This window comes from Paroedura picta, chromosome 3 (genome assembly GCF_049243985.1).
Source record: "Paroedura picta isolate Pp20150507F chromosome 3, Ppicta_v3.0, whole genome shotgun sequence".
NCBI lineage: Eukaryota > Metazoa > Chordata > Lepidosauria > Squamata > Gekkonidae > Paroedura > Paroedura picta.
The window spans coordinates 31,266,502-31,279,580 of NC_135371.1; the positions used below are offsets into that span (position 1 = coordinate 31,266,502).

Consider the following 13,079-nt stretch of genomic DNA (forward strand, 5'->3'; position numbering starts at 1 on the left):
AGATTTGCTGGTGTTGGATACAGTGATAAATCCATTAAAGACAAGCTCTGTTAAAGTTCTTTAAACTCCATGCCTATGCGCTTGGAGAGTCAATGTCAACTATTGTTTCAGTTATAAACCCAGTAGGGCTTAGGCTTTACAGATCAGACAGTTCCTGAAATGGGTGACTTTGCCCAGTTCTCCAGTGGTTCATAGGTTGGAACCTCAATGAAATACTAATGGCACTCTTGGGACTTTCACTGAATCTTGGGCTGGTGTTCCATTAGAGCTCACTTTGAAGCTTTGTTTCAAAAGACACAGCCATTTATTTTCTTATAGCATTGGAGGTGTTCTCTGTCAGTAAATGTGTGTGCATTATTTTCTTCAGGACAGAGTACTTGGATTCAGTCTCAACCCAAACTTTTTACTTAAGTGAAATTATTGGTTCAATGTAGGTTTTTTCCATATCTGAAGGAGAACAGGCACTGATTAGAAGTTAAAAGGCTTCTCAGTTTAATCTCGGAGGGTCCTGAGCTTCCATACAGAATTAGACCATTTCTTTCATACAGATCTTACTAGGGAAGAACTCCTGTTTCTAGATGGATTAAGGACTCAGTTGTCACAGTCTACACATTTGTCTGAATAAGTCTTAGTGGATTTTACAGTTTATGCACTGGAGGTTTCATGCCAGGATGCAGGCTGTAGTTTTAATTGTGACAGGTTGCCCACCTCTTCTGGCACCCACATGGGGGAGCATTTGGCCTGGTGCACCTCATCCACCCCCTAGCTGTGCTCCTGATAGGGGGGTGGGGCAGTGAAGTTCCCAGTGCATAAACGGTCTAAGAAACACAGCATATTTACCCCTTTTTGAGCAAGGCCTCTGATTGCAAAGATCTGAAGGACTGGGCTTTTATTGTGAGGTTTCTACCAATTGCCACAATAACAGACCTTGACTTGGTGCAAAGATTGATTTATTGAATAAATGCAAGCAAACCTGATCACTACATTGCCAACAACAGGAAAAGGGAGCATATATCAGTTCCCCGCCCCCTTCAACTCCAGTTTTTGGTGGGAAACAGGCTATGCAACACAAAAGACATAACAACCCTCTGTAAACACTGATGGGGAACCTAGTACATAGAACTTGGGGTGTGGCACCTTTGACTGTCTGCTAGACATTAACAGAGAAATGGGAACTGGTACCAGGCCAGGCCAAAGGGCAGACAAAAAGCTGGGTGCAATAAATGGGGAAAGGGGTTACTATGAAAGAGTCATGAAAGACTAGCTAGCAGATGAAGATTCTCTCAAGAGGAGAATTCCTGGAGGAACTGAAAGAAGCAGTGGCATGCCTGTTGCTGAAAAAAATCCTTGGACCTGCAGGAGCCTGCCAACTATCGACCCGTCTCGCATTTAGCGTTTCTAGGGAAAGTGGTGGAAAGGGCTGTGACAGACCAATTATCAGCATTCCTGTACAAAGCTTCAGACTTAGACCCACCACATTCAGACTTCCAGCCTGGCTATTGGGTAGAAACAGCACTGGTCACCCTGACAGACAACCTCCATTGCCAGCTGGACCGAGGCATGTCAGTGCTGCTCGTGCTAGTAGACCTCACATAGTCAACCATAAGCTTCTAGCTAACCACCTTGCCGATGCCAGGATACAGGAGACAGTTCTCCAATGGCTGATCTCCTTCCTCCGGGGTCACAGACAATTGGAGAGAGACAATCAAACTGCTATGAACTCGTGAAGTTCCACAGGGAGCAGTTCTTTCTCCAATCTTAATTGACATCTTTATACGCCTTCTTGTCCAACTGGTGTAGGGATTTGGGTTTGGGTGCTATAAATATACATATGACACTCAGCTCTGCCTCCTGATGGATGGCTGCCCTGATTCACCCCAAGAATCAAGCAGAGTTGTCTGAAGCTGAACCCTTCAAAGATGCAGGTCCTGTGGCTGGGTAGAAGAGGTCCAAGTGAGTAAGCGAAATTGCCCATCCTGGATGGAGTGCAACTATCAATGACACACACTATCAGGAACTTGGGTGTGATCCTGGACACCTCCCTCTCCATGGAGGCAGAGATCATGAGACTAGTGTGGCTGGCGTTCTGCCACCTGTGCCAAGCCAAGCCACTAGTGCCCTACTTGGTCTCAGAACACCTGGCTCATGCTCAAACAGCTGTACAGGTTACCAGTTGAATCCCTGATCAGGATGAATGTCTTGGTAATTACCTTTAAGGCCTTACATAGGCTGGGCCCAATGTACCTAAGGGACCGCCTCTCTGTATATACCCCACAAAGAGCTGTACACTCTGCCACCTCCAACGGGATGGTGATCCCTGCTACTGAGGCAGGTAACGAGATACTTTCCAGAGACTGGGTTGCTTAGGCCACTGTGTGGATCTGCTCTCCTCAAGAGAGCAATGAAATGCCCTGCAAACACTAGTTCTATCACAGAGTTACATAACAAAGTTTTGGTTGGGACAGGTAATAACTTTCCTTTGGAAAGCTGGTTATCTCATCAGGAGATGCATATTTATTCCATGTAGACATGATTATGATTCACTGGTTTTAAACAAGTTGACGTCTCTCTACCTCTAGCTGCATGGGGGCCTGAGATCTTAGGAAGCTCCAGGTTCCATGGCTTTTCAGCAGGGAAGAAGCTGCAATAGTGGGAGGAATGGAAGCTGTGCTTCTAACAGAAATCTCCTCCATTTGTGGAAATTATCCAATGCATCCAAGCCTGTATCCTCTGGCATTTTACTTTTGACAGTGTCTTCCAGAATCTGAGTTTACCTCACAAAGAGAAGACTTTTCCTTTGACCAGCTTTTCTTTTCAGAAAACACATGGTTTTATCTTTGAGGCAAAATGCTGAAGATCTTTTCCCTACCCCTGCTGCTATTATTGCTCTGGGTGTTTGCAGTGTGAGTTTGGCTGTAGCTGTTACTTCAGTTGTATTTTGTCCTTGTGATCTTCTAAAGAAATAGTGGATCATATGAGACCTGCATATAAGAGATAAGATGGCAGAGATTGAAAATGCTGAAGATATAGCCTTCAGCACTTGGTTCATGAGAACATCTTTTAAGAACATTTTTGCTATTTAGTGCAACAGTAGATAATATCCCATTATATATTTTTAAAAGGTTTAAATCATTATGTCAGTGGGTAGTTATTTTTTTTTCCATCTTTCTGAATTCTAGTTGTGGGATATGATATATTATAAAATAAAATAATTGCCATTCACTGTTTTGCAAGCATTTTGATTAAGTATAATAGACCTAATTTGAAGCCCAATTATGGATCATCATATTTAAAGATGAAACCTGCATTATTTCATTTACGGGTGGCAAATACATCATTTCTTTAGATCATCAGATATTTTGTTGACAGAAAACAGCATGCAGGAACTGGTCACGTGTCCATCAGAAAGGGAAGCATGTTTACACGCTTGTCTTCAGCAAGTAAAATAGATCATATTTTGGCCAGGGCTTGCCTAGAGTCAGTTCAGCCTCAGCAGGCAATGTAAATGAAAGAATGAAGAAAGTCTCTTATTTTCTTTCTCTGTTCTGCTTGTAGTTAGAACTTGGCTGGACATTTCTACAATTCGTAATCAGTACTGACAAGGGGTTTTCACACCACCAGTATCACATGCCCCTATCCCTCAGTTAATTTGGCCTTTTGTTTCTTTGTTTGTTCTAAAGAGACTCTGTAGCCTCATAGTGTGTTGTTTAGCTCTACTAGTGACCTAAAAGTAAGGTGACCAGATTTTAACATTGGTAAAGCGGGATACCATTGGCCGGGGGGGGGGGTTCTTGATTAAAAATTTGGTCTATATAGAGCAACAAAAAGTTTCATAGAACGCATAGAACGCCAAAATAGTATTGTAATATATATTTTTTTAAATTTCAGCATAAGTACTATTTGCCAGGTGTCCCCAGATGTCCCTCCAAAAGTGGGACAATCTGGTCACCTTACAAAGTGTCAAAAATGGTTTTTGGCATCCAAGTCCTTATTCAAGAAATATGCTAAGTGTGCAACAAAAATACCTACCTCTGATGAGCAATCACTCTGCCTTATACGGACAAAAGCCCTATGGTGGAAACATGCAAAATCTGCCCTAAAAATTGTGGCCAAGGCCCGCTCAGATAGAGCTTCTAGATTCCAGCTTGCACTTGAATGGGCCCTTTTGTTTTGGCCCCACCCAGAACCACTCCAATTGCCTCAACTCCATTGTTGGTTACATCAGTGTTGGTTCCACCATTGCTACAGCTCATTCTGGTGGTTCCTACCTCTAGGTTAGTTTTTTGTTCCTCTGTAGTTGCCCCTGTAAAGGTAAAGAGGATGAGCCTCTTGTGGCGCAGAGTGGTAAGGCAGCAGACATGCAGTCTGAAAGCTCTGCCCATGAGGCTGGGAATTCAATCCCAGCAGCCGGCTCAAGGTTGACTCAGCTTTCCATCCTTCCGAGGTCGGTAAAATTGCTGGGGGGGTAAATGGTAATGACTGGAGAAGGCACTGGCAAACCATCCCGTATTGAGTCTGCCATGAAAACGCTAGAGGGCATCACCCCAAGGGTCAGACATGATCTGGTGCTTGCACAGGGGATACCTTTACCTTTAGTTGCCCCTGAGACTAAGACTTCGAGATCCTTGTCTGCAGGACTAAGCACTTCGAATAATAGAATCATAGAATCATAGAGTTGGAAGGGACCTCATGGGTCATCTACTCCATCCCCCTGCACTATGCAGGACACTCACAACCTTATCACTCATCTACTGTCACCTGCCACCCCTTTGCCTTCACAGAATCAGCCTCTCCGTCAAATGGCTATCTAACCTCTGTTTAAAAATTTCAAAAGATGGAGAACCTACCACCTCCCGAGGAAGCCTGTTCTACTGAGAAACCGCTCTAACTGTTAAGAACTTCTTCCGGATGTTTAGATAGAATTTCTTTTGAATTAATTTCATCCCATTCGTTCTGGTCTGTCCCTTTGGGGCAAGAGAGAACAATTCTGCTCCATCCTCCATATGGCACCCTTTTAAATACTTGAAGATGGTTATCAGATCCCCTGTTAATTATCTCCTCTCTAGGCTAAACAGACCAAGCTCCCCCAGGCTTTCTTCATATGTCTTGGACTCCAAACCCCTCACCAACTTTGTTGCCATCCTCTGGACATGTTCCAGTTTGTCAACTTCAGAACCTTCCAATTATGGGTGAAGCCACCTGCTAAGCAACATAAAATGCTGAAAACTGAGGATATGAAAGATTCCTGTTCTATACACTGAAGAAGGGAACCAGTTTTCACTATAATTCCCAGCCTAAAGCAGAATCCAGCTTCACACAGGACCTTGTATTCTGCTTTGGGAGATATTGGACTCCTATTTGGAAGGCAGCAATTATTATAATAATAATTGTGTTTTATACCCTGTTTTTCACTGCCTGAAGGAGTCTCAAAGTGATGTACAATCACCTTCCCTTCCTCTCCCCACAACAAACACCCTGTGAGGTAGGTGAGGGTGAGAGCCTTGATATTACTGCTCGGTCAGAATAGCTTTATCAATGCTGTGGTGATCCCATGGTTATCCAACTGGCTGCATATGGAGGAGCATGGAAACAAACTTGGCTTACCAGATTAGAAACTGCTGATTTTAACCACTGCACCAGGTTGGCTTCCAACATTACTGCAGGATCATTATGATCGTCAGCTGAGTCCAGATCCCCTGTGACTTGGCAACTTGCTGACCCTACACAGATACTTTTCATGTCTCCATCCTTCTTGGCTAGATGGGAAGAGCATCAGCAATTGAACTGCAGATGCCAAACTTAATCAGGGTCACTTCATTGAGCCACCTCCCAATCCTATGTGCCAAGTGTTATCAGCCTTTTATTGCAATTTGGAATTGGTGTCAATGCCTTTCCCAAATAATACCATGAAGGAACCCACACCTGTATCTCCTAGAGCAGCTGTCCCCAACCCCCAGTCTAACGACTGGTACCGGTCCGTAGATCAATTGGTACCAGGCCGCGGCTCCTCCTCCTCCTCCTCCCCGGCTGCTGCCTCGGGGGCTGCCCTGCCATTCTGCCACCGGCTCACCTTTGGTGCTCTCCGGCAGCTGCCATGGCTGGGGTTCCCCCTCGGCATGGCACTGCGCAGCTGCTGCTGGCAGCACTCCCTGTGGGGGTGCTGGCGGGAAAGCAAGCGGAGCAGGGGCTCAGGAGGTGGTGACGTCCCACTCTGTTATATTAGTTCCATGTTCAAAGGAGTCGATGAACAACAGATTCAAGTGGGTAGCTATGCTGCTATGAAGCAGCAGAAGAAATTTAGAGTCCAGTGGCACCTTTAAGACCAATACAACTTAGTTGGTCTTAAAGGTGCCACTAGTGTCTAATTTGTTCCATGAACAACAGTTAAAGCTGAGCGCAGCTCTGTTTTTAATTCAAATTTGGTTATATTCCCAGATATTTTCTTATTTTCAGAATGTTCAAAAAAACACGTGAGTATTTTGTAGTTGATGCATACTGTTTTTCAGGGTTCAGATAATGTGAGACCTTGTCCAAAGAAGACTAAAGTCAGTTTCAGAATAGTGGAAGTCAGTTGAATTGTGGGTGACCTTGGTTGACAGGGTGTCATTAAAATATACTGTTGTAGTGGGGCATTGTTTCACAAACCATAAAATAGTATCTGCATGCTTATTGGAAACATTTGACCAGTCATGTCTGGAATATGCATGTTATTCTGAGAAATTAGATACAAGTCTGTGCCCTGTGGAATATTCACGATGATATGTCTTTGGAAGTGATAGCAATAATAATGGCACTAATAAACTTTACCTATATTTAGTACAATTTGTCCACAAATACCAAATTGCTTTTTAAATATTAACTAAGCCTCAGCACACCCCCGTGGAGTAGATAATTATTATTGCTATAACCATTTTGCATATGAGATGGAAATAGATAAATGGTCTTGAATTTTACAAACAGGAAACGAGGCATGTAAGTAAGTATGCATGGGTTTCTTTTTAACGTGGCTGACCTCTGAAGATTGCACATTTTGCAGCATAACTACAGAGGTGTATCTATCACTGATCATTTGCATATACTTTTTCTGTTATAGTGGCTTAAAATAATCAGTCTGGATGAGAGAGAACATGTAGGGCTGTCCAAAGAAACATGTGCATTACATGGGGCAGTTTGTGTGGTTTTGTTTTGTTTTTCATTACAGAAGCTTGATTCCCGCCATGGCACGCCTTCCCAGGGCAGGAGCTGCATTGTAAGATGATTTTAAAGGAAAATAATTTTTAAAGGTGGCTTGAGATGCACTGTGACTGTTGTGCATCCCATTATTAAAGTTGGTGTGAAAGATGACTTATTAAACATTGCATTATCTCACTGTTTTATTTGTTGCTTTGGGAGTGAGTTGGTTTCTCCTTATACCGCAATTGCACTCATTCAAAAATGAACTACATCTCCTGTGTGTTCTAATAAATATACTATGTGGTTGGGGACCACTGATATAAGGTATTACAGTCCAGCATATTTCCAGGCATTACTATGGAGAATCAGATGCAAAATGAGATACCATATACATTTCTTTTTTAGTTATGTAATACAGTTTTGTAACAAAATTAAATGATTTTGTAAAATATAAATCCTGCATATTGACCATAAGATTATGGTCTATTGCTGCATTTTTCCAGAACTATCACTGTGCTGGAAGTGGGGAGTATGGAGATGGACACTCTTTGATTCTACAGAAAAAGGTGTTTTTTTTGTCTAGTATACCATGGGTGTTGACTTTAGACTGGGTCAGGCAAACATTTCCACAGGAACACAGACTTAAGCTCATGTTGATCCACTTTCTCAGCTCTCCTTTCATGTGGCAACCTGAAATGCCATATGCACATGCACACCCCACCCAGGAGCAGTGTTGTCACAGCCCTTGTAAATACATGAACATACACTTAGACAGACACAGTGAATTAGCTTTCATGTTTCTGCAGGAAATAAAAAGAAAGACTTTAACCAAACATATTCAGTAGCAAAAGGATGCATTAGAGCAGATCAAAGATTTAAAAATAAATAGGGTGTTTATTGAAGGATTGGGTACAGTGTTAGGAAGGAGGAAAACAAATACCAAATCTTCACAGACAAACAGAGCTAACAACCAGAAAGTAACTGGAACTACTTCTGTTTTTAGCAAAAATTACATTTTAACTAGAAAAATAAATGTGTAAATCTAGGGAAAGGGGGGCTGGCTCACTGGCAAGGCAGTAGTGCTTTGAGGAAGAAAAGTGTTTGTCGGGGAATATATAATCCTGATCCTGAAGAGAAACAGTGGGTGAGAGTCTAGTGCAGGAAAATGGGATGAGAAACAGGCCTGAGAATGAAATTTCAGTTCAAATGAGGAACAAAACTCAGTGATGTCAGTGGGGGAGGGGGGAATTATCCAGATAGTGACTCAATCATAGATTGAATCATGGATTCAGAAAACCAGTTATGAAGTGAAGATCTAAGGTGAGGAGGTTCAGTGGCTTCAGCTGTGAAGGAGTAGATCAACTTGGATGCTTGGGCAACTGGTGGGATCCAGAAAAGAGCTGCAAAGGCTTGAGGGCTTTTATGTATGTTTAATTGGACTGAGAATGGAATAGAGTGTCTTTTGCACTGGGATTGTGCTCAGGCTGGAAACTCTGAATCTTATTGGAAGATATGAATTTTTGGAGAGTGGAAGGTCAAAGTGGTGCAAAGCGGACTCTGGCCCCCTCTGGGCTACTGTAGGACAGGGAGGGGATGGGCCTGGAAGTCCTGGTTCTTCCCTGTCCACATGGGCCTGCTGTGGGACAGTTTCTGTTGGTTTCCTCAGTGGACTAAGGGAACTCGGAAACATCCGCATTCCCTTAACCTGGGGCTTCTGTGGCCTGATCCACAACAGGCCCAGGAGGGCGGTGGCCTGGCTGCAACGTCATTTGGAAGCAGAGATTTGTCCCGCTTCCATATGACTGCCCTCTCAGCTTTTTCTGCTTGAGCGGAATTGGCCAATGTATCCATGCCTGATTTTAAAACCAGAAAACCGAGATATTCTGTGGCTACAATCCAATACAATTAACTGCACTTAGCCCATTGAAATAAATTATTTAGTATGTATTATGTTTTTCTCACACTTTCCAACCAAAAATAGCTTTAAAAGCAGCTCACAGGAACCAAAAACCCAGAGAAATGACAATTAAAATTTAAGTCAAGTGCTGAATGGGAAATGAAATTCTCAATTGAACTGGATCCCAACATGATGGACAGATGCCTTGGCTGCATTTTGCCTACTGAAGCCAGTGGAAAGCTAGGAGGAATTTTTCCACTGGACCTGGTCCATAGGTGCTGGATTGAGTGCCTGGATGCTGCTTCCCCATCTTGAATGGCCTTAGCAATACAAGGAGTCCTCCATTGTAGCTTGGTTCAGACATGATAGAAGACTACCTCCCTCTGATAACTTAAGGGTAAGTGCTGTTGGGACTGGATATGGAGAGGTCTTTAGTGGAGCTGGATCTAGAAATGATGAATGACTCCTAGTTGCTCTCTTCTCCCTCTGACTGGCTCAACAATTGCATTTGGAAGCCAAGAGGGGGAGGTATCATCCAATGGAGCAGCATCAAGGAACAATAGATGCGTGCATGGCTGCTGCTTCTGTGCCTCAGTAAACTCGCCTAAGCACGTAATTCTGTTGGATTGCTGCCTTTGTGGCTTGTGAATCATAGCTTTCTTTAGATTAGATTCAGAAATTGGCGTAAAGAGTATATAACACAAGTGAAATAACTTCATACTTTTAAAAATATGCGGTAAACCCCTTCTCTTTTTTTAATTGCTAGCTTAACTCTCATCAAAGTTTGATTGACTAAGTCTGTGAAGATTAATTGAGCATCCTATTAATAAACAAAAACTGTTGTCTGCAGCAGTTTTAACTACAAAAGATGCCTGCCACAAGCATATATGTATATGTATATGTATATGTATATATACATATATGTATGTATATGTATATGTATATGTATATGTATATGTATATGTATATGTATATGTATATGTATATGTATATGTATATGTATATGTATATGTATATGTATATGTATATGTATATGTATATGAACCGAAATATAATTGAACTACAGGAATCTTGTATGTAGACTGACGGCTCATGGATTGTGTTATTTAATTAAATAGAAGTCTAATATTGTCGATCCATGAATACAGTTAACTGGTGTTAAGATATCCGGCTAGAGATGTGTACAGGCTCTGCATGTGTGCATCTTTGATTCATGTGCTAATTGTGAAAGTCCTTGGGGGAGGGGGAGGCATGAAGCGGTGGAACAACTGTATTCCCTGATTAATGCTTGTGAGCAGGCATACAGTGCTTGGTAGATAGCGGTTAGGCATCTCCAGTCCCAGCTGAGAATATGGTTCCATTATCTCCCTGCTGCATAGACAATCCATAAGGGCCTGTTCTGCCTAGCTGATCAGTGTAGTGAAAGCAGTGACTTGACGAGAGCCTGAGATCTCTGTTTCATTTGCTGTAACATGTAAAAGAGAAACTGGGACATTTTACTTTACAGCTCTGTAAGTACCAGTTTTTCTTCCATCGCTGCATGTGGATGTGACTTTGCCAACAACATTTAATTTTCTGTTCCGTTGCTCTTTGTTGAATGTAACAGGCAAGGCGGAGTGCAATCTGTTTACAGTTTGTAGGTTCTGTGGGCTATTTAAACGACAGGCATGTGGTTAGTGATTCATATAAGCAAGTAAGCTGATCTTTTTTTTTTAAGCACAAAAACCTGTAGTTTTTTTTTTAAACGAGCTGAACAGAATTTAGCTGTATCAGTGCTTTGCTTAGAAGCCTGGCTTGGGTTCCCCACCAGCCAAATAGATTAGGACCTTCTCCTTTTCATATCCTTTAAGAAAGCAAAGGAATAAAATAATTGTTTTCTTAAACCAGGGGTTTCTGAAATGATTTGTTAGTATTTGGAGAGATCTTGGGAGTTCCCCTGTTTTTTTTTTCCTGGGGGAGGGGGGAGAAGGGGTGTAGTGTCTGACTAGAGTATTAAGGAATGCTCTCCAAAACTTTATGTGCAGAATGGGCAGAGAACTTGTAATGCTGAGAGGTATGTTCAGAGCTGGGAGCTGTTTTAGGAGGGTTACATATTTGCTTGGGTTCTAAAACAAACTGCGTTTTCCAGCAGGCTTCATTTTTTATCTTTTGTACAGCAGTTGAAGTGTGTTTACTTCTAATTCTTGCCTGATCTGACTCATTATAATATGAATAACTGTGAATTAAAGTATCACAGATTTAAGTTATCAGGGCAGCATAAGCTTTGCAGCTGACTTGCAAATTACAGGTTGCAGCAGCAGAGGAACTGTCTGTTGCTGGCTGAATGAAAATAAGTAGGCTATGTCATTAAATAATATATTTTCTGGTATGTCTCCGTTTGTTTTTTCAGTGTCAGTTGCCCTTTTCATAGATCTGTGTTCTAATTATGGTATCCCAGGGCCTCTTGTACTGATGCTCCATCCGATTTGGGACAAGGAGTTGTAAAGCATTCCCGTTTGGAAGGCTGCAAATGAAACCATGTGGTTCTGGAGTGCAAATGATCCCCCTCCCCTTTTCCTGAACAAGCAGTAAGTCTCAAAGCAGATCAAAACCACAGGTAGTGAAGTATGTCTCATTGCCGAGGACAAGAGTATGTTGTCGTAGATGGTTACTCCGAGTAGCTGAGAAACAGCCTCACATCCTGGGAGTAAAATAAGGAAAGCCTTTCAGTAAGAAGTGATAGAGAATTAAGGCACCATCTCTATTTGTATCCCCTTTCCCCTTGTCTGACTCAGTTTGGCTTATGGACGGATGTTTATATTTCAGTGTAGAATTTGCTGCTTCCATGGAAGCGGCTTGTTTGAATTATATATGCATAATAAATGTATTTTAAAGCTGATTGTTTTCTGCAACTGCTTCCTCAAGCACTTTCTTCTAATTGAAAGAAGAGTCAGCAGCCGTTGTTTCAAAAAGCTCGTGCAATGAGTATTTGTGGTACTGAAGCCATATCTAGGAATATTACAGCAATTTATTTTCTCGCCCTAGTTGTAATTTCAGCATTTCTGTAATGATTACAAGAAAACATAATGGGGAATGTTATATTGCTTCAAGGTATCATATTAGCTAAATTAATGTAGTTAGTTATATGGGCAAGACTTTTGATAATAAGGCTGCACTCCTAAGAGCAGTTTCCTGGCAGGGAGGCCTGTTGAGTAAAATCTGACTTCCTTCTGATTGGACCTGCTTAGGCATGCTCCTAATTACTTATTCCCCCTAAAACCAGTGAGTTTACAATCTAATTCCTGAACCCTTTTTGTTTTCCTCTTTACCTATATACATATGGACTGACGATCAAACCAGATCTCCTAAATCAGGGAAAGCAAAACAGAATTATAGTTTGGCACGGTATCGCAAGATGAAGGACTTTATACTCTTTTACGTGGATTGTCTGAACTGGTTATTTTGATGAGTTACATAGCAAAGTTTGCAGTCACTGGGGAAATGATGTTGGGCTTCCAGAGATGAAGATTTGATCTGCTGACTACATCCATTGTTTCTGAATGAAAATCCAATATAGGAGACCCTTGTAGTGAATGTCTGGGAAAGGATTAAAAGTTTGGCATTATGTTATGTACATGTGTAAAATAGCTGACATTACCAAATATCGGCAAAACATTTTGTCAGAGGGAACAAAAGAAAATACTTTGATTTAGATTTGAAGGTTCCAGAATGAGTGGAAGGAAAATAGTTGAATCAGCAGTGATTCAGAATATTTCCATAAGTGCCAGTCTTATTATCTGGTGCACTCCTGTAAGTAACATTAATAGGAAGCTATTTCTCAGTTGGAACCTGGTTCTGGTGATAACTTCAGTACATGGATAGCTTGGGGAGTTTACAAAGAAGATGCGTATGGTCAAGAACTCTGCTGATGCAAACAAAGACTTACAGTAGCTTTTTTAAAAGAAGAACTTTGCAAATGTTTATATGATTTGGCTCACTTTTCAACACAGCAGTTCTGTTTCTTTTGATT

The 13,079-nt window shown here is 41.8% G+C and overlaps 1 protein-coding gene across 7 annotated transcripts in view; it reads left to right on the forward strand.

The window, feature by feature from the left end:
• The window catches only part of LOC143831783 (contactin-4), a 669,529-nt gene that overhangs the window by 252,643 nt on the left and 403,807 nt on the right, over positions 1-13,079 (forward strand). The window contains exon 1 of one of the 7 annotated variants that reach the window (XM_077325226.1): positions 10,390-10,581. The exons of the other annotated variants lie outside the window; for them this stretch is intronic. The gene's annotated coding sequence lies outside the window, so the exon portion shown is untranslated. Of the gene's footprint in view, positions 1-10,389; positions 10,582-13,079 lie in introns of those variants that run through there. 7 annotated transcript variants of the gene reach the window in all.